Raw genomic sequence first — 19,032 nt, 5'->3', positions numbered from 1 at the left:
GGTAATTGTTAGTTCCTTATAGCTGTTTATAATCCAATGTTCATCTTCTATTTTTATTTACACATTATACTGATAATTATTTATAAATTATTATTTGACAATGAATTAGGCAAACTATCTCGAAAATGTCTGAAATTCATGGAAATGTTCAGGCAGCATAGGAGATTGTTTTTCAAACCTCAGCAGGCTTAATTAGATCCTGCAGTTCATTCATTTGCACTGAAGTCAGCTGGAGTTTTGCATGTGGAAAGTCTGTGAGATCAAAAATTATGCCCAATGGGCACATTGCTCTGCAGAAGAAAATGTCAGCTCCGGTTGGTAGTATTTCTGACTTCTCATAGGTTACACTCGCTCTCCCCCCTTACCTTTTCTCTCTTTCTCAATTAGCTTTTCTTACATTTTTGTGTGAGTGGTTTTGAAAGGGTTCTTGGGAAAAAAAAAGCTTGATACATATACAGTACATGTTTTCATTTACAGATCATTGAAATGGATAGGCAGATAAATAAATAGATAGGGTTTTCTGAGCTTGTGAAATATGTCGCATAATATAAAACTTTCTTCTAAGTCTGTTTTGTCAAATATGTCAAATGATATTTCTGGAATTATATCTCTGGAGTATATTTTCAGCATTTCTTATTCCTGTTCTTGATCTGTGTACCCTTGTTTGATAGTCCCTTAATCTGTCTGATATAAACTGTATGAATAGCAGCATTTAAAAATGTGGCTTCAAGGACTTTTGAGGAGGTTTCTTTGCAAGTGTACATTTGCTAGTTCATCTGTAAATTTATTTTATGAGGTGCATAAACCTCAAGAAAACCGAAAAGCATAATATTAATATCTGGTTTACATCTATTGAAGTCAATGGGAACTTTACAATTGACTTTAATAGTAGCCTCTGTCCTCTAATTTTGAAAGTGTTGAGGATGATGTACATAAAACCACAAGGAGAGTTTTCTGTTTCATCATATCCTATTCTGTTTGCAGATGCATAAGCAGAGTACCATGTGGTTTGTTCCTGAATTAAACAATTCAGTGTTTGGACCTAATACTGCACTGCGTCCCTGCTTTAGCTGATGTTTTGCTTCTCAAAAGATCACGGACTGCTCATTCTCTGTGTGGCCCAGGGACGTGACAAGGTAGGAAATCCAGCCAAATTTTCAAGAGGCTTTTGAAAATTACGCTTTTAGTTTTAATCTTACATCCGCCTGTGGTATGACTAATGGAAGAAGTTGATGAAGCAGTTTTCTTCCTAATTGTCTTGTTTTATTTTTCATGTGATCAAATTTGACAGGGTTCCTGGAAATGCACATAATATCTGTAGTGCATATGTACGTGTTTTCCCTTAAGGTTCTCTGAAGTGTAGTAGGAAGTTTCCATCACGCTGTTGTAACCCCAGGCATCATTTTTGTGTCATTTTAGTGAAAGTGAGTGAGAGTACACCACAACAACAACAACAACAAAAAAGACTCCCAGAATTCAGCTTGTTTTCTGTTAGTGTAACAAGCACAGCAATCTGAACAGGCTAGATCTGGTTAGCAATTTGTAGCAGTAAATAATGCTGGACAAAAAGTCCCACAAGCTGCTTCAGCGATATTACTCATTTGGTGGCTGAAAAGCTGGTCTTGCTTCACAGTTTTAACCCTTGTGAAAGATTTAAATATTTTGTTGGTAACTGGAGCTGGTGGAGTGCTGTAGACAAGAACTCATCAGAAGTTTTTGGATGGGGCTGTGCTCAGTTGGAAAATGCCCCTTGTGCAGAGTGAAGATGCTGTTCCTGGGGTGCATCAGATCAACTGAAGCTCCAGAGGGAGCTGACCCCCGTCCCTACCAGCCAGCCCTTGGGTCTCTGCTGGACTGATCAGACCACCAGCATGACAGTAAATAACAAAGTGGATAAAGTCATCTCTTAAGGTGGACAATAGTTACACCAGCAAAATCAGAAAGGAGTACATTTTGGTTCCTCCCCCCTCCCAGGTCTCCCCCTCCCCCAGCATAGCCATCTCCCACCTTGTCCTTGCCATGTGCTCTGGTTTCCTCCCCTCACCTCCTGCCAGGCTGGTGGAGGATCAGACCTTTCTGGTCCCTCCCCAAGCCTCTTGAGGCCACTGTCTCTTCTGGCCACCCAGCCCCAAGGCTTCCTGATTCACAGGCAGCTGCTTTTTTGAGGTACGCCAGTGTCAGGGTAGCCGGGAATCCAGCAGCCCTGGATTTTGTGCTGTCCAGTGATGCAATTGCTTTGGGAGTGAGCTGGAAATGTTGTATACAAGCTTTCTCAGAAAAAAAGTGTGTTATAAATTCTTCCTCATTAAAAAAAAAAAAGCAATTATTAGTATTTAGTGATGACCTAATACAAAATTTGTCTGTGTTGAAATTACTTGGAGAAAAGTTAGTTAAAAGAGATCCTGTGGAGATCATTCCAGGTGGCTGCTGTAGCCCTTAGTTCATCTTTACCATCTAAACATGAACAGAAATGTCTTTAGCATAATGAGAGAAATAAATAATGACTGGAAGTTATATCTTTATGGAAGACTAAGGCTTCCTAGATGTAGGTTGGAGGAAGGCATACAGAAGTAGGGACCTATTTCTCAAGGTAACTATAAACACGGTAGATGAAATATTTCTTCATCAAATGACTTGGTTTTGGTGAGCACTATGGCCTCTGCGGAATAATAAAATTAAAAGAAACTTTGAAGCAAGTACTCACAAGTCTACTGTGTTTACACTAAATAGAAGGGGAGCAGGACTGTAGTTACGGTTCCCAATTTTGAAAAGGAAAAAATTGAAACTACATGAATTAATTACTGAAGTCATCTGGATGGAGGAGCCAAGGGGCTGAAATGTGGAGGAGGTGTAGGGTTTTTAAAGTTTCAGATGTGGAAACTACCTAGAATTTATATCCCAAACAAAATTAAAAAATAGTTGGGAAAGGCACCATACCTAATTTGGTGAGTAGTCGTTGCAGAAAAGATGTTGGTGGGTAATGCAAGGACAGAGGAAAAAGAGGGATCAGCAAAGAAAGTTGTGTCTCAGAAGGCAGGATGTGTAGGGATAAAGTAAAACAAATGAAAGGAGTTTGAGAGAAATAGCAAAAAGTTCTTCATCTAGGAAGATGTGGGAAAGAGAGAAAGAGAAAACCTCCTGTGCTGTGAAGATGATGTGTTGGATAAACTGATGATGATCTAGGAACATGGCAAAGTCTGGGGTATGGAAATGGCAATTAATACACCAATGGGGGAACAAAACTCAGGATAATTAATGGGCTCCAGTCAGGTGAGTGTTATAACTCTTATTCCAGGATTAAGGCAGAACAGGTATATGAAATCATATGTGTAAATGTCTTGTGAGGAGAAAAGGGGTGGTGTGCAAAGAACACAGTTCCTCTGTGTAAGAAGGGAGGAGAGAGTCACACGGACAAGAACAGACCTATTCATCTGACCTGGGGGATGCAAAGCTTTAAAACAGATCTTGGAGAAAAGAAGTTTCTAGACACTAAATAGGAAAAAAATATTATAAATAAATAAATAGATAGATAGATAGATAGATAGATAGATAGATAGATACATACATACATACATACATACATACATAAATAAAATAATTTAAAAATTACAAACCTTGAACATGGTTTGCAAATCTGGTACTTTGATTTGCTGGAAAAGTGACATCTCATAAAATCTAACCTTTCTGGATCTCAGTGAAGAATTTGCTGTAGTATAGCAACATATTTGGTATGTCCCCAGGAAATATTTTCTCTGAGAAGGAGGAGACAAATAGGGAAGTAGAGGGGTCATGAGGAGGAGTAGAGGAATGACATAGCAGTTCTCTAATCAAGTTTACCTGCTAGTTAGGTGAGATAGTTGTGCTTTATTTTCCCCATGAACTGACACTACATCCTGTGCAGTCTGCGGTGCTTAGCAGTCCCCTGCAGATGTGGATTCTCATATTTTGCTCTTGCCAGAGCTTAGGATATATCACATTTTGGCTGAAAGTGTATGTTTTTAGATGGAAAACCATAATGGTTGTTCTGGTGTTTGGGGTAGGATTGTATTATAAAATGACAAACAACTCAGAGAAAGGGAAACGGTGTAGAAGGGGAAAAAAAAGACAATGCAAAAAGTAGAAATGCAAAAGTATGCACCACTCAGGAACCTTCTGACTTCCTCTGTGAGGGAACTATTATGGTTCTGGATCTGTATCACATTTCGGGGGGTCAAAGTCCCATATAGCAGTAACCACTCCTAAAGGGAAGAAAGGAGCGGTGTCCACCTCCACTGCTGCCCTGTGTTCTGGGCAAGGAGACCGTCTACCTGGGAAAGAGCACAATGAGCTTTTCTCAAGCATGGTGAAGGTAGCTCATACTCCTGGCTGCCTTCAGAGCCTGACCTACAAGCAGAAGAGCAGACAGATGGGTTGGTTTAGGTTTCTGGGAGCTCTGGTGCCCTACACAGCATTTCTCTTCCTGGTGTTGCCCCTGTGTGTGCTTCCCTTGCACACCAGGAACTTCCAGCACTCACTGGCCTTTTGTACCCTGAAGGAATCAACACACTTGCCCAGCTGCAAGCCTGGGCCTCCTAGATCTCTTTGGGCCAATCTAGGTTAAGTGACATTCAGAAAATAGAAGTTACGTGGTATTTATCCTTGAGGGACAAGTACTTGGTCACTGAGAAGTGGCTGCATGGTGTCTTTGCAGCCCAAAGAAGTTACTGCCACCTGGAGACAAGCAGTTCCCTCTGTCTTGGCCACAAAGGACTGTGGTTGGAAGGAGAGGGATTCCTCTGAGAAAGACATCAAAAAAGCACATGCTGATAAAGTCCCTTAGAAATACAGAAATTACGTGGGTAAGACACAAGCTTTAGACAAAAGAATGAAAGGTAATGACATATTTTTGGGGAGGGGAAGAAAGTATTCTTTGAAGTACAGAATTAACCAAAGCTGGAAGAAGGTGGTTACAGGAGAAAGAAAAACATGTCCATCAGGTAGAGGAATAGCTACACATGCAAAACTAGGGAGAAATTTAAACCACAACATGATGCGTGGTTACTTCTTGTTCTGTGTGAATCAGTTAAAAGTAATACTTAACTTTGATGTTAGAGATCACTTCTGCAGAGCCTGTGGCTGTCCCCGAGGATGCCAGCTGGAGCCAGAATGCCTTCAAGGAGGAGATTTTTGATCGTAGCCTGATTTAGCAGCCAAGTAGGTTTGGGTGAGCTGGGACTTACCATAGGGCATGTGCTGTTTGGTGGGGGAAGCGATGGGAAGACTTCTGTGGGAAATGTTGCTGGTAACACATTACCAGAAGTGATGAGAGTGCTTAAAAACATTGTAACTGCAATGCTCACATCCAAACCAGTTTCCTAGTAGCTGCCCAGTAAGAAGTGGGATGGGTTTATGGTGATCATGCATATCTCAAGATTTGGTGAACAAGGCTTAAAAGGTTGAAGTTAAGAATGTCCTGGGTGAAATAAAAAAGAATGGGATGTGAAAGTAATCCCAACACTAAGGTTATTCCATGCTGAGTTCAATAAGTAGGGTTGAGAGAGCAGAAAAATTTGGCCAAATTCAGAGCTCTCATCCTTGTACAAAGGCTTATGTGCATCCCAGGCTGTTTCTCTCCCATACATGCATTTCGTTTGCCATGTGTAGCATGAAAAACTGGAAAGACGACTTCAGGGTGAGCAGTAACGTGAGCTCAAAACTCAAGCTGACCTCTAATCTGACAAGAAAAGCAGTGCTACCACTTTGGCATGAGAAGTGTCTTTTTGCTGGATTCTAGCAACAAAGCTGAGACAATCACAATCTCTTGTTGATAATGATGTGCTCGAGGAGCCGCTCGTTGAGCTAAGTGGAAGCAACTAGAAAACCTGTTTCAGTAAAGCTTCTCAGGCTCTGGCAGTAAAAAGTAGGAACATATTTGGACAAGCATCTTTCCTGCAATTTCCTTTCTGCTTTTCAGCTAGGTCAAACCTTGTGGAGGTGGCCAGGCTCTCACAGATTTGGGGATTATATCAGTGTTTCTGCATCCACCCTGCTGCTGCTCTCAGCAAAGGGTTTACCCTGAGCTGAGGTCCCACTCCGAAGGCAGTGGGATGTAGCTGGGCACTTTGTGAAGTCATTGCTTTGTTAAGGAGGTTAAGAAGGAGAAACTGAAGTTATGATAAGATTCCAGCTTTTGATAGTCACAATTATATGTGTGACAGACAAGAACTCTATAAACAGAAGTATATACGACCATAGGTAGGATTGAAGCTTTGATCAAGTTTGCAAAAAATATGTTTAGAGAAGCTTTCCAGTTCTAAACCACATGTTGAAACAGTCTCATGCGTCTTATATTTACCAGTGAATTTCCAGCAAGTTACCTGCTTTTCATGTGTTTGCATTTACCTAAATAAAAACAATCTTTGGAAATCAGTAGTAATAATAATAATTAATAAATAAATAATAATAAATAATAAAGCAATATTATCTTCTTCTCGCAGATGGAGAACTGAAGGAAGAGATGTGAAGAATCTGCCAAAAGCCATGAAGGAGGCCAGTGGCAAATCCAGGAACAGAAGCCAAGTCTCCAGCCTAAGGCAGCCTAATACTGTAATCAACAAGAATGTTTGCCTTCTGATGTTACAATGAGCTGTGCTGTAGCAATACCTATATATTAATAATTTACCCAAGAGGAACACGTTTGAATATGTGTGTTTGGCTATGCTTTTATAAATAATTCAGAAGAATTCTCTGAATTCTACTTCTGAATTGAATTTCTAATACTTTTTTCTTTATAACTGGACATTTTTTCACAAATATTTCTTCATAGGTCATGTTTAAAACATACAGTTCTCAAAATCTGATTTATTTAAATTACCAGAAGTTAATGTCCAAAAATATCCCAAAGTACCTTCAATAATTTGTGTTTCTAGATTTTTTAGAGTCCAGCTTTTTTTCAGGGTCCTGAGCACCTCCACTTTAGCGAACGATGGATAGTTGGCATCTCAGAAAAAGGAAGCTGCGTGTTCCCAGTTAGGATGTTCTTAGCATTGGAAAGAACTTGGAAATATTGCTGTAAATATGTTGGAACCATCACAAGCTCAACTCTGGCTCCAGTTTAGCTGGAGGAAAAGCTACTCCAGTGGACCCAGGCAATAAAGGTGCTGTGAATATAGAAGCCAGTTACACAACCTAATGCTGCCTGGTATATTGAGGAGTATTTGTCACAATTTTGACAAAGGTACAACTTGCTTTCTGTCCTTCCTAACTATGTCCTCCTATACCAAGTCAGGAACATGTGCACGACACTTCTCTTTGAGATGCTAATTGTTTGGGGTGTTAAGCACCAATAATTGCATTAGCTGCTGGTTTTACTTGCTCTTGAGGGTTTGAAGAGTGCAGCAGCTTTCTGCATGGGATAGGGAGGGTTTCCATCTGGCTTCACCTCAATCTGACATATTAACCCTGTGAGCTTCCCAAAATAGTGCTGGTGTCCAACACTGAAACACTGATGAAGCATTGTCTTAGTAGTAGGTAGCTTGGTGATTTGCTAAGAGCAAATATTAAATGAGACTGGAAAACTGTATTATTTCTACAACATACTCCTTATAGCACCTTTGCAGTTTCCAAATCTTTATGTTCAATGGTTTGCCTGGACACAGGTGATGAACATACTCCGACAATATGTCAGGTTTGCTACACTCAAACCTATATAGTATATGCAGTTCATCCACGCTTCTCCCACCAGCAGGTGTCATTCTGGAAAAAGGAAAATATTGTAAATTCCTGAACTGGAGAATTTGGCTGTGACAGAGAAGAAGAAGAAAAAAAGTTTGTTGTAGCTTTTGAAGGATACTTTACTCCAAATAAAGAACAAAAGAAAACTGGCTGGTCTGCATTTTTAATAATCTTTGTGCAGCATGTAATTGTGACATAAAACCAACAAAGGGCAGACAATTGGTAAGGCAAACAAATGGCTAATTAAAGCTTTCTTCTGCTTTTTATTCTTCTCTGTGACATCTTCACCACTGCTTACTCACGTCCATGACTATAAAATCAGTGATAGTCATCAATCTTTATGATAGACTTTCAGCTTTAATTCCCCCAAAGGAAACATTGAATTGAGAATTCAGATCTTGTTTACTTCAAGGTGAGCTTGAAGTAATCTCATTGAAGCAACTGAAATCAGTAGAATTTCTTGGGACTTAATCTGAAGCAACCAAAAGTAGTATTTCACTTTCTGCTCCACCAAAACTCTTGGAATCAAAGGGAAATTTGCTTGAGGAAAAACAGAAGAACAAGCTCCAAGGCTTGGCTGCGAGGAGCACATTAAAGTGGGAATCAATTTCACATTTTTAGAATTTATAATTACAACAAAGTGATGTAAAATGTACTGTAGGCAGCCGTATCTTTTTCAAGATGTTATTTAACTACAACTGCCCCAATGCGTTTCACATGGACAGTATCAAGCACTCAGTTGCTGAATGAGAAAAAATAGTACATAAATTTATAATTAATAACTTCACTCTAAAATAACTGAAAGCTGTAGTCTGGGGTTTACATGAAGCCTGTATTATTTTTTCTGATTTTTTGAGTATTTAACTTTGAAAATGTAGTGGAATTCTAAAATTTGAAGTTAGAAAGTGTAGAAGTATTGTGAATGTGACTAGTTAATTATGTACTTTATTTTTATAGGACCCAGGTAACAAGCAGTGATGATCTCCAGCTGATTTTTATACAGTAAAGTATGAAATTTGGATGAAATTATTTCTTTGGAGTTTTAACTTCTTTTTTTTTTTTTTTTTAAATCTTTTTAGTTAAGGGAAATAATATGAAATTTTGTTTAGTCTTTTTTTGGTTTTTAATGTCAGTGTTTCATTTTATTAATTTTAGAAGAAATCCATGTGCCTAAACATAGACCTCTTGTGTCATTTTAGAGCCCCTGGGGATCTCACCTGGCCTATGGCTGCCTGTTCAAGGTGCCGGTCTCCTGTAGGTCCCACACCAGACCTGCCAGGCCTGCACATGTACCCTGGACACTCCAGGGTATTCCAGCAGGCATTAGGTACCTTCTTTTAGGAGTCGGAATTTCTCCTTTAGATAAATGCTGTAAAAGAGAATACACCTCTACATATGCTTAACAAAGTTAATGCTGTGAAGGTAATTTCACCTAAGGTGTTTTATTTAAGTTTAACAAGACATAGAGGAAGGAAAGTAATTTCGTATCTAAGAAGTACAGAGTTATTGTGTTTAACGGGGTGTTATCAAGTGTCTGTTTTGAATTATGATGGCTAGGCCGAACCTGTGTGTGAGCTGGGAGCTGCTGTTGCTGAGGGTACACACCACAAAAGGTCCTGGCCAGAAATCTGGGGCTTCTCATCAGGGACACAGTGGCCTGATGTTCAACCTGTTGGGAGTCTGGCAAAAGTACGCTTAGTTCCTCAGTTTGGGGCATGATGCAGCAAACTAATTTCAGTGAAGAAAGCAGGAATTTCAAGCACCAGGGCACTGAGATAGAGGGAATTAGAGAAATACTTGCATTAATTACATACACAATTAGAAACCTATGTTAATCAGGTCCATTTTTGATGGTCTACTGAATAAGAGGGAAGTTAAAAATCTTGAATATATTAGTTAGTGTATTTATATATGAATATGGGATTGAGCATTACTTTTATAACCAGAACAGTTTGGTGTATGTAATAAATACAAATGATATATTGTAAATGTATAAAATATATAACTCATCTTTAAAGAAAATTAAAACTATGGGAGGGTAGAAAATTCTGAATAAAATTCACCACAGGCACTAATTAGGATTGTATAGGCAGAGAACACTTCCCCATGAGCTTTTTTAATCAGTCACTGGCATTACAATCAATAGGAATTTGGTCTACTTTTGCAGAAGTTTAAAAATGAAATTATTACAGAAAAATACACGCTGCAGGGTGACTTACAAAGCAATCATAAAATCTGGTCTAGTAGTATACAATATTAATTTGATAATTTGTGAACAAAGCAGATGAACTGTATGCATGTACTCATGTACTCATTTTTTATGTCTTTATCAATTCTTTTCAGGATGAATCCCTAAAGCATGGCTGTGATGGTTGCTTGAAGCAAGAAACAGATATCCTCTCGGTGTAATTCATTTCATTGATCACTGGGAATCTGAGCCTCAATGAAGGTGGAGGAAGCCCCTACAGAGAACTGGAAATTGGTTTGTCCCTTAGGAAGGGTATAATGGCATTTTTAACGTTTTTACCAAATACCAGGGTGTGTGATAAAAGTTTCTGGGTTGGGAATTAATTGAAAGATTATGAAATGGGAAAGAATGTGCATTATGGGAAGCCTTGGAGAGCTACAAGCTAAGCACCCTGAAATTTGCGACCAAGCCCACAGAATATCTCTTAAGTTATTGGACCCATCTCCAATGACTGCTATTTTTGATACGATTTACCAGCCCCAGTAAGCTCCCCTAGACAGACTGGAAAAGGTATTCCTTTTATTAATCTTAGTCCAGGAAACTAAAGTGTATTCTGGGTAATGAAATATTTAACCTATGGAATAAGCTACAGAACTGAGGTTTTTGTTTTGTTTTGGGTTTTTTTGTATGTGTTGTTTTTTGTTTTCTTTAAGGCAGGGTGCGTTTGTACCTGGGAGGTGGTACATGTTTTTAAAAATGCTGTTCAAAAGATAATGTGCTTATATCTAAACTCTGCTATCTGCAACATAAAGGTTAACAGTTTTATATGTATCAAAAACCACATCTCTATGATGAAACTTGAAATGTGTAATAAAAATAATAAGTATAGAACTATGTAAATGACTAAATCATATGTGTAAACCTTAAATAAAGTTTCATTTCTAAGGGTTACAGAAAACACTTTAAAATTTTATATGGTCTTTCCACCCTCCTTGGTTTTTAATATAATTGCAGTTTTAGAGCTAATCTGTCTATTCATTTTGTAATATTTGTAGTTGTGTTAATTTTTACTGAGGAACAATTTGGCTTGGGGACACTGTTACACTTTATCACAGCTGTGGTTCATGTTGTTTGAACAAGAAATGGCAGAGTATTTGCCCCCAATGCCAATATTTTTACTCCACCGGCAGCTGTATATTTGTGGTGACCCTGCAGCAATGTGTGCAAAGAATGTATGCAGTGGCAGTGCCTCTTCCAGAGAGCATCAGGAGCAACACTGGATGTGGTCAGCCCACATATAATTTGCTCTTCTTGATAGAGGTCTCACGTAGACAGCACTTAAAGGACACTTTTTGTGTCTGGAGAAGGTGAACGTGGGAGATAGATAGAAACCATTCAAAAGCCATTGCTTATGTTCCCTGAAACAGGCTAAAAAGAACAGCTCTTCTGAGACACAGCTTTACACTGAACATACACAGAGCTGTGTCATTATTAATTCTGAAAATGGGTTTACAATAGTTAGGTAAAATATTTAGTTACTATTTAAATATTTTGATGTATTATAGCTCATACACAAATTTTAGATGTCTACTGCACTTAACATTTCCAATTGAAATAACTAGTTTCGTTAACGTTTTTAGTGTTACAAATTAATAACAAAAGGCAGTTAATACGGAGTGCAGTTATGAGACCAAAATACTCGTGGTTTAAATTTAAAGAATCAAATGTCAGCATTTCCCTATAGAGAAAGGTTATTTGGGTAGTGGTGTACTGACATTATCACCACCCACAGAGAAGGGGACTTGTTGGTATTGTTGTGCAAGGAGAAATTCAAAAAAGGGAAGAATGTCAGTCTAGAGGGTTTACTTGCTGTAAGTGAATCACACAGGAAAAATGCTCATACCCTGAGTCGTTGTATCGACCTTTTTTGATGGTTAGAGGGAGAAACAAGCATGAAATACTTTTGTCAAGTTAGAGAGTTTGGGTTGCTTGCCAGGTAAAATCAGTCTTGGTTATTAATGCAGTGGAAAGTTAAGTGATGACCATGGAAATATGATTGTAAGTGCTGTTGTAAATTAGACAGGAATGATTTTCTGTGTCTATTAAGAATGATAATCCAATGGGCTAATGATAAAACATTGGGCTGTAGGGCTGCTAAGAAATGTGAAAAATTCATAAAAGATTAAAGTATATTTAAGTAGGTGTTTCTTCAAAGTTTCCTTCAGGAAGGTGCTTCTGGATGCTACCATACTGCTTCTGACAAATCATGTCTGTTAAGAAAGAAGTAAGAAACAGCATTCATTTAGTGGTAAATAGTGCTGTCTGTATCTCTGGATTTCTGTTTAAGCAATGCTTTATGATCATTTTATTTGCCATAGCTAGAAACAAATCTAAAAATAACAATTACTAATTTGCCACTGTTTAATGTTAGTTTAATCTGACAATTCTGGGATGGCTTCGCCTATTATACCTGGAAGAAACTACATAAAACTGGGTGGTTTTGAGTAGTTTAATGCCAACATGGGACTGCACAGAAAAGCCAGGTCTCAACATCACTGCATGTAGGGAAAGCTTGTTTCCGACCCTCAGCCTGACAACTTGAACACGGACCGAGCTAAACCCCAGGCTACCAGTACTCTGCACTTTGGCTTTTGAAACTTTCTGGATGAGATATAGTTTCAACATAAAAAGCCAAAATACGGTGGTTTACGAGCAGTTTTACTTTGTTTGAAGCTAAAATTCAAAACAAAACTCCTGGGGTATAGAGCTGTCTGAAGCAAAACATAAGAAAGTTAACACACAGACTCTGAACAAGCCAGTTTCGCTCAGCTCTTGAAATAACTCCTTTTTGCAAGTTCACTTTTCAATTGCACATGTGTGAGATGTTGAAAACGAGTTGGTTTCACTACCCCGTGGCACAGATGTACATCGCAGCTCTAAAGCATCACCCTCTGTCTGAGCAAGGTCTCGCTCTCTGTCTCAGCTGATACTTTAGACGTCTGCCAAGAGATTAGATTTTCTCAGTCCCAGATGAGTTACGTTTAGCTTTTGTTTTTTGTAAGACCCAAATACCAGTCTGTATGTTTTTCGTAGTTGTATCCAGCTCTGAACTCATTTCCTAAATCTCTTAGCAGTTCTCTAAATGGCACCCAGTCCCAAAATGGCAGGAGTTACTTCACCTCTTGGGGGTCATGCCAGGATTCGTGTGTTTCAAGTTCAAAGGCTGTTTTTTCAGAGACGCTGAACACCTGCTGCTGTTCCTCGCTGCTGTGGGAGCTACAGGTGCTCGTGTGAAGATCAGACCCCTCCACCTGGGCTGCTCTTATTTACAGTGAAGCAACAAACAACCCTCTGCTCCGCTTTCACTTTTTGTAAAATTTTAATTCAAATGGCTTGAAACGAACCTAAGAACAGCACCAACATAGAGATACTTTTAGCAGAACATTGCTGAGTGTGTGCGAGTTCAGACTGGGCAGGGCTCCTTCATTTGCTGGGCAGCTGATCCATTTTCTTTCCCTCAAAATACTGAGGGATTGAACTTCCAAAATTATCACTGACAGAGAAGCAAGGTCTCAGCAGCAGTGGGCCTGAGTCAGCTTCTAGATGTAGATCTCAGACTTTGGCGACTTTGTTGAGAAGAAATAGGGTGATGTTCAGGAAAAAAAATTAATATCAGATAATCAGTGATCTTGTGTGCATATCTTTTGCTTATTCATATGTCAAATTTTTGTGGTGAACTGGTACCTAGGAAGGTGGAGAATACCAGGGGAAATGGCTGAGTTTGAACGTTGAAGTGTATCTTGAAATACAGCTCACAGAGTTACACAAGGATCATTGTGAGTTGAATTTACAATATAATATCTCAACTCTCCACAAGACTGAGTTCTATATGGTGTGAGCATATGTTACTGAAAAAAACAGTGGTGTTGGTGGAATGCAAACATTATGTGACTTTGCATATCACTTGGTATTTTAAACCATAAGAGTTTCAGGTTTGAGTCATAGTCACTTGTAAGTAGGATATATATATATAAGCATAAATGGCAGGCGAGCTTCTGCCTTGGGGTTATTTTTCCCTCGAATTGCAGATTTGGTTCTCTGTTATTGTAAATCATTATAGCCTCAATGAAAACTCAGAAGTCAGATTAGATGCTTCCAAAATATGAAAATAAACCTGAACTAGAAACCTTTACAGTCTTCTCTTTTCTTCTCTGGCCACTTTGATTTTCAGAACCTGTGTTACAACTTTCTTACACCTCAGCTTCTCCACGGTGCTGCCTGTGTGAAGCTGGCATCAGGATTTGTCCAACCTCTGATTTACCCCATCGGAGCACTGATCTTTCTTTAGAGGCAGAAACTTTGTTAGCACTGCTCAGAGAGCACCTTTAACCCAGGATCTTAATTGGAAAACTCCTCTAGTCAGAGCAAGAGCTGGAGGAGATGGCACAAGTGTCTGCTAGCAGCCCCAGATGCACGTGTGGGAAAAAGTTACTTTATTTCCTTCTAGTTCATCCCTTTGACTTAAAATGTGCATCTAGCCAAACTCTGCAAAGAGTGACTTGCTGAACAAGGGTAATAAAGATGAAGGGAGTGGAGCATCTCCCTCATGAGGAAAGGCTGAGGGAGCTGGGGCTCTTTAGCTTGGAGAAGAGGAGACTGAGGGGTGACCTAATTAGTGTTTACAGATGTATAAAGGGTGAGTGTCATGAGGATCGAGCCAGGCTCTTCTTGGTGACAACCAGTGATAGGACAAGGGGTAATGGGTTCAAACTGGAACACAAAAAGTTCCACTTAAATTTGAGAAGAAACTTCTTTTCACTGAGGGTGACAGAGCACTGGAACAGGCTGCCCAGGGAGGTTGTGGAGTCTCCTACTCTGGAGACATTCAAAACCCGCCTGGACATGTTCCTGTGTAACCTCATCTGGGTGTTCCTGCTCCAGCAGGGGGATTGGATTGGATGATCTTTTGAGGTCCCTTCCAGTCACTGACATTCTGTGATTCTATGAACAGAAGACTGTAAGGTAGGATTAGAGGCTCTGCTCAAGAGATCTGCCTCCGACTCGAGAACAATCCCACCACAAAATAAAATTAACTTTAAAAGTAATGAGATTTTCCACTGTTAACTTAATAGCAGCAAACCACATGTTCTAAACAATGTTTCTTTTTTTTTTTTTTAATTTTTTGGTATAAGGACTCATTTTTAGTAATAAACCCCAGACTATTAGCCCTGCCGTTTTTCCACTGCTGGAGGAAAACATGGACTCTTGCTGAGTTGTACAATGAATATCTCAGAGATATTTGAATCTGCCACCATTAAAAAGGCCTAAAATGCTAATGTGGAAGAACCAGTTCAAGGTAGAGGAAATGGAAAAAATGGGGAGAAAGAAGAAAAATCTCTTTGGATCTTTAGCTCTGTTATTTCTTTAGATTGTATTTCTTCTGGGATCCCAAAATCTTCAGTAACAAATAAGTTTTATTTTAAAAAGTATTAAGTTATCAAAACATTTGCCAGGTCCTAATATTAAATCCTAGCAGTCAGCAATGTTTAAGTTCAGCTATATAATTTTGCTGAGTAAGTCATGCTAAAACTTAAAGTTTTCCCCTCAAAATGATCTTTCCAAATGAGATTGATATTGTGAGAAGAAAAGAAAAAAGAGAAGGACGCCTTCATCATGAGGAATTATGGAATTAATTTTCTTTATACACTCTGTTTGCACAGGACATTTTTGTTAACTCTTAATAAAAATACCATTCAGCTGCTACTTTCATTGTTTTTATCCTGGGACCAATACAACATTGTCATTATTGGATATAAAGTGCTGTAAAAACAAATCTAATTTGTTAAGTTTATTTTGATAAGAAATAAATATAAAGGTAGTGCATAGTTTGTACAGTGCTGCTATCATAGGACTCCTGGGTATAATTTATATAAAGAAAATAAAAAAGCATACATAACTTTCTAGTTGATTTCCTTTAACAGGGCTAATTGAAAACAGTTTCTGTTATTTAAAAGTAATTTATTTTAAATATACTTTTTAAAACAAAGTTCTTATTGATATCCATTTTAAGTATAATATTATCTCAGTGTGGGATACAAGTAAAAGGTCAAATCTTGTAGGAGTATTTTCTGTATGACTCAGTTCTGATCATAGATAAACTTATCGGGGAAACCAAATTAGTTAACCTTTTCAGTACCAAAAGCTTGTTTTAACAGGCCACGATGGTTTCTTTCACAAATACAGAACTTCAAAGCTCATACTTTTGTTCTGAAACATGAAAAAGAGAGTGCTAATTTCCCTTTTTTTCTATCTGATAAAAGGCAAAGACTAGTGACTATAACAGGAGATCAAACTTGTTGAGATTCACTATATAGACACAGAAAGCAATACGTGATTAATTTTTAATTAAGAGCTATTGTGCATAGTGATACAGCAACAAAAAGCCACAAATTTTTAGTTCAGTTATTCCTGTAATTATGGACATTGTTAAAGGATATATTTTTTCTTGTCCAGTAGCGTCACACTTATGTATGGATCTGATTACTGGAGCACTGAAAGACACTGTATGAACTAAATGGCTGTATGCAGCATATCTCTAGGAACCAGCCTGTTTCCATATTGCTTGATAGGTTGCTCAATTCCTGTCCCGTTAACTGGTTTGCGACATTTCTCAGAAGTCCCTTCGGCTCTGCTTCCTTCTTTGTTTCCATCACAGCAGCGCCGACAATTCAGCGACATGGGTTGCTTCCATACACGCGGTCAAACTCAGCACCAGAGACCGCCCGTCTTTTTTTGAAGCCGAATCATCATAGAATCATTGAATCCGGAGTGACTGAAAGGCTCTGGTGGACTTCTGACCTGAGACCACGCTCATGTCTGAAAATAAAACTGTCTCAGATGTTAATGAGCTGATGTTCTCTTCATGGCATTTGTGCAATCTCGCCTCTATCAGCATGATTTAATGTGGTAACTGGGGGACAGTTTGACTCATGAAGGGTTTTGCCTGCAAACTCAGTCCTGCCACCTTTACTCATTTTGTATAGCATTTACTTTCACTGGCTTGCGTGAAGATGCTGTGCTCAACAGCATTAAAACTGCTGAAGTCTTTCTCCAAAGAGCTCCAAGAGAGCTACATTCCAGACATTATCTGGTGGAGAACTCTCGAGATGCAGACATTAATTATATTTCTCATATTCAGTGAAGTAAGTGCATTAAAAATATCCAGTGGTGAAGGTACCTGGAAATCTGGTTTTGAAGGTCAGAGCACGCAGAGCACTAGCTGAGCTGTAGCAATATACTGGTTCTGCACAGCAAAAAGTAACAACAAAAGTCTATAAGGCATGTCCCAAGATGAACTTGAATTGACTTGGGATGAAAATTTTGCCAGCCCTGGTCATATACAGTGAAATGTTTGTCTCACGCTGGCAGTGGCAATGAACTTTTTTTTCTTCCATAATTTACAAAATATGAGCAAGTAGGTAGTTAAAGCATTTCCATTCTTCCATGAATGGAATAATTTTACATGGTATTTTCTAAGCAGAAAAATAACTGGCACTTGGGGAATTAGTTTGTCACTCTCACAAAAAGTAATTTCATCCCAGCAGTCAAAATAGTGCAGTCATCTGGGCAGACAATGCAGCACACTCAGTGCACAAAGGCAGTGAAGATAGCCTTTTATTCCATGAACGGGAGGTGATTGCTTTGGAAAACTTGCTGCATCACTTTTATTTATTTATTTAAAGAACAAATTCATGATTTCTTCATGGATTCATTAACTATAGAATATTTTCTTCTTTGCTCTATTTAAATTTAGATTGGTTATTCATACTTCCTGGTAGTGGTTATAAGAGGAGGATGACTGAGAATTTGGTAGGTGAGTTAATCTCATTTTTACTGTGTCTCTAGAGCCACCACTTTTCCTTCATGTTACTTGACACCAAAGACTCTTTACAAGTTTGGCAGATTGAAACCAAAGTACCAACCTCCTGCACCCTTCCATCTTTTCTTCTGCCCTATTTTTGCTGCTTTTCTTCTGCACGTCTCATTTTTTAGCCCCCCTCACCAGCCTGACACTTGGATCACTTCCAAATGTGCCTCTTGCCTACAGATGTCTGGTGGGATTGTTATCATTTGAGGTTGAGGAGTCAGTAGAGAGTGGCTAGGGGGTCACTGACTCAATGGGATGAAGTCCAGAGGTCCCAAGTGAAACCCCATCTCCAGCCCCATACCTTGAAAAAGAGCGTGGTTCTAGTGTCAGTAAGGAATCGCTTGAACTTTGGGACTTCTGAAGCCCAGTGGATTTGTATGACAGGTGAGCACAAACTGGTGTTGAAGCCATTCTCCATGTTGAAATGTTGTGGCTCCTTCCGCCTTCAGTGGGTATTAGGGGTCATGATAACATAGGTTCACACTACAGCCCCACTTTCAGTCCAAGCACTTGTAGAGGTTGTGTATGGATCTTCTCTTTTCTCGCTGGCCAGTTATTTTCATGTGACTTTTAGAGATGCTGATAAACTTTGAGATCCCTGTTGCTTTTGACTTCCTTGGCAAAGGTATTTAGCTGCTTTTCAAATGGGAAATGCACAGATGTGCACAGAAACACCCTGAAACTGCTTTACAAAAGGGGGCCAAGCTATAGACGGTGGAGAAATCTTTTTGATATTCTTGCACTAGTGGTTGTAGTAAACATTGGTGTGGACCTTCAGCAGGAATTTTGCCCTGGCTGTGTTGTCTCTACCTTCCTTCCTTCCTTCCTTCCTTCCTTCCTTCCTTCCTTCCTTCCTGCCTGCCTTCCTCCCTCCCTTCCTCCCTTCCTTCCTCCCTTCCTCCCTTCCTTCCTTCCTCCCTTCCTTCCTCCCTTCCTTCCTCCCTTCCTCCCTTCCTTCCTTCCTCCCTTCCTTCCTTCCTTCCTTCCTTCCTTCCCTCCTTCCCTCCTTCCCTCCTTCCCTCCTTCCCTCCTTCCCTCCTTCCTTCCCTCCTTCCCTCCTTCCCTCCTTCCCTCCTTCCCTCCTTCCCTCCTTCCTTCCCTCCTTCTTTCCTTCCTTCCCTCCTGCCTTCCTGCCTTCCTTCCCTCCTTCCTCCCTCCCTCCCTCCCTCCCTTCTTTCCTCTCTCCCTTCCTCCCTTCTTTCCT

At 39.4% G+C, this 19,032-nt stretch overlaps 1 long non-coding RNA gene across 10 annotated transcripts in view; it reads left to right on the top strand.

Moving 5' to 3' along the window:
- LOC136115088 (uncharacterized) overlaps nt 1-11,159 on the top strand; it is an 85,862-nt gene extending 74,703 nt beyond the window's left edge. For 2 of the 10 annotated variants that reach the window (XR_011737816.1, XR_011737812.1), the window contains 4 exons: nt 985-1,136; nt 4,691-5,193; nt 6,477-8,720; nt 8,913-11,158. This is a non-coding gene — a long non-coding RNA (uncharacterized lncRNA). Of the gene's footprint in view, nt 1-984; nt 1,137-4,690; nt 5,194-6,476; nt 8,721-8,912 lie in introns of all 10 variants that reach the window. The other 8 variants (XR_011737815.1, XR_011737818.1, XR_011737817.1 and 5 more) reach the window with 8 other exon arrangements.
- Nucleotides 11,160-19,032: the final 7,873 nt, after the last annotated feature.

The sequence above is a fragment of the Patagioenas fasciata genome, chromosome 1, assembly GCF_037038585.1.
Source record: "Patagioenas fasciata isolate bPatFas1 chromosome 1, bPatFas1.hap1, whole genome shotgun sequence".
Classification (NCBI taxonomy): domain Eukaryota; kingdom Metazoa; phylum Chordata; class Aves; order Columbiformes; family Columbidae; genus Patagioenas; species Patagioenas fasciata.
The sequence above is the reverse complement of the archived record's forward strand: the minus strand, read 5'-3'. Positions and strand labels throughout refer to the sequence as shown.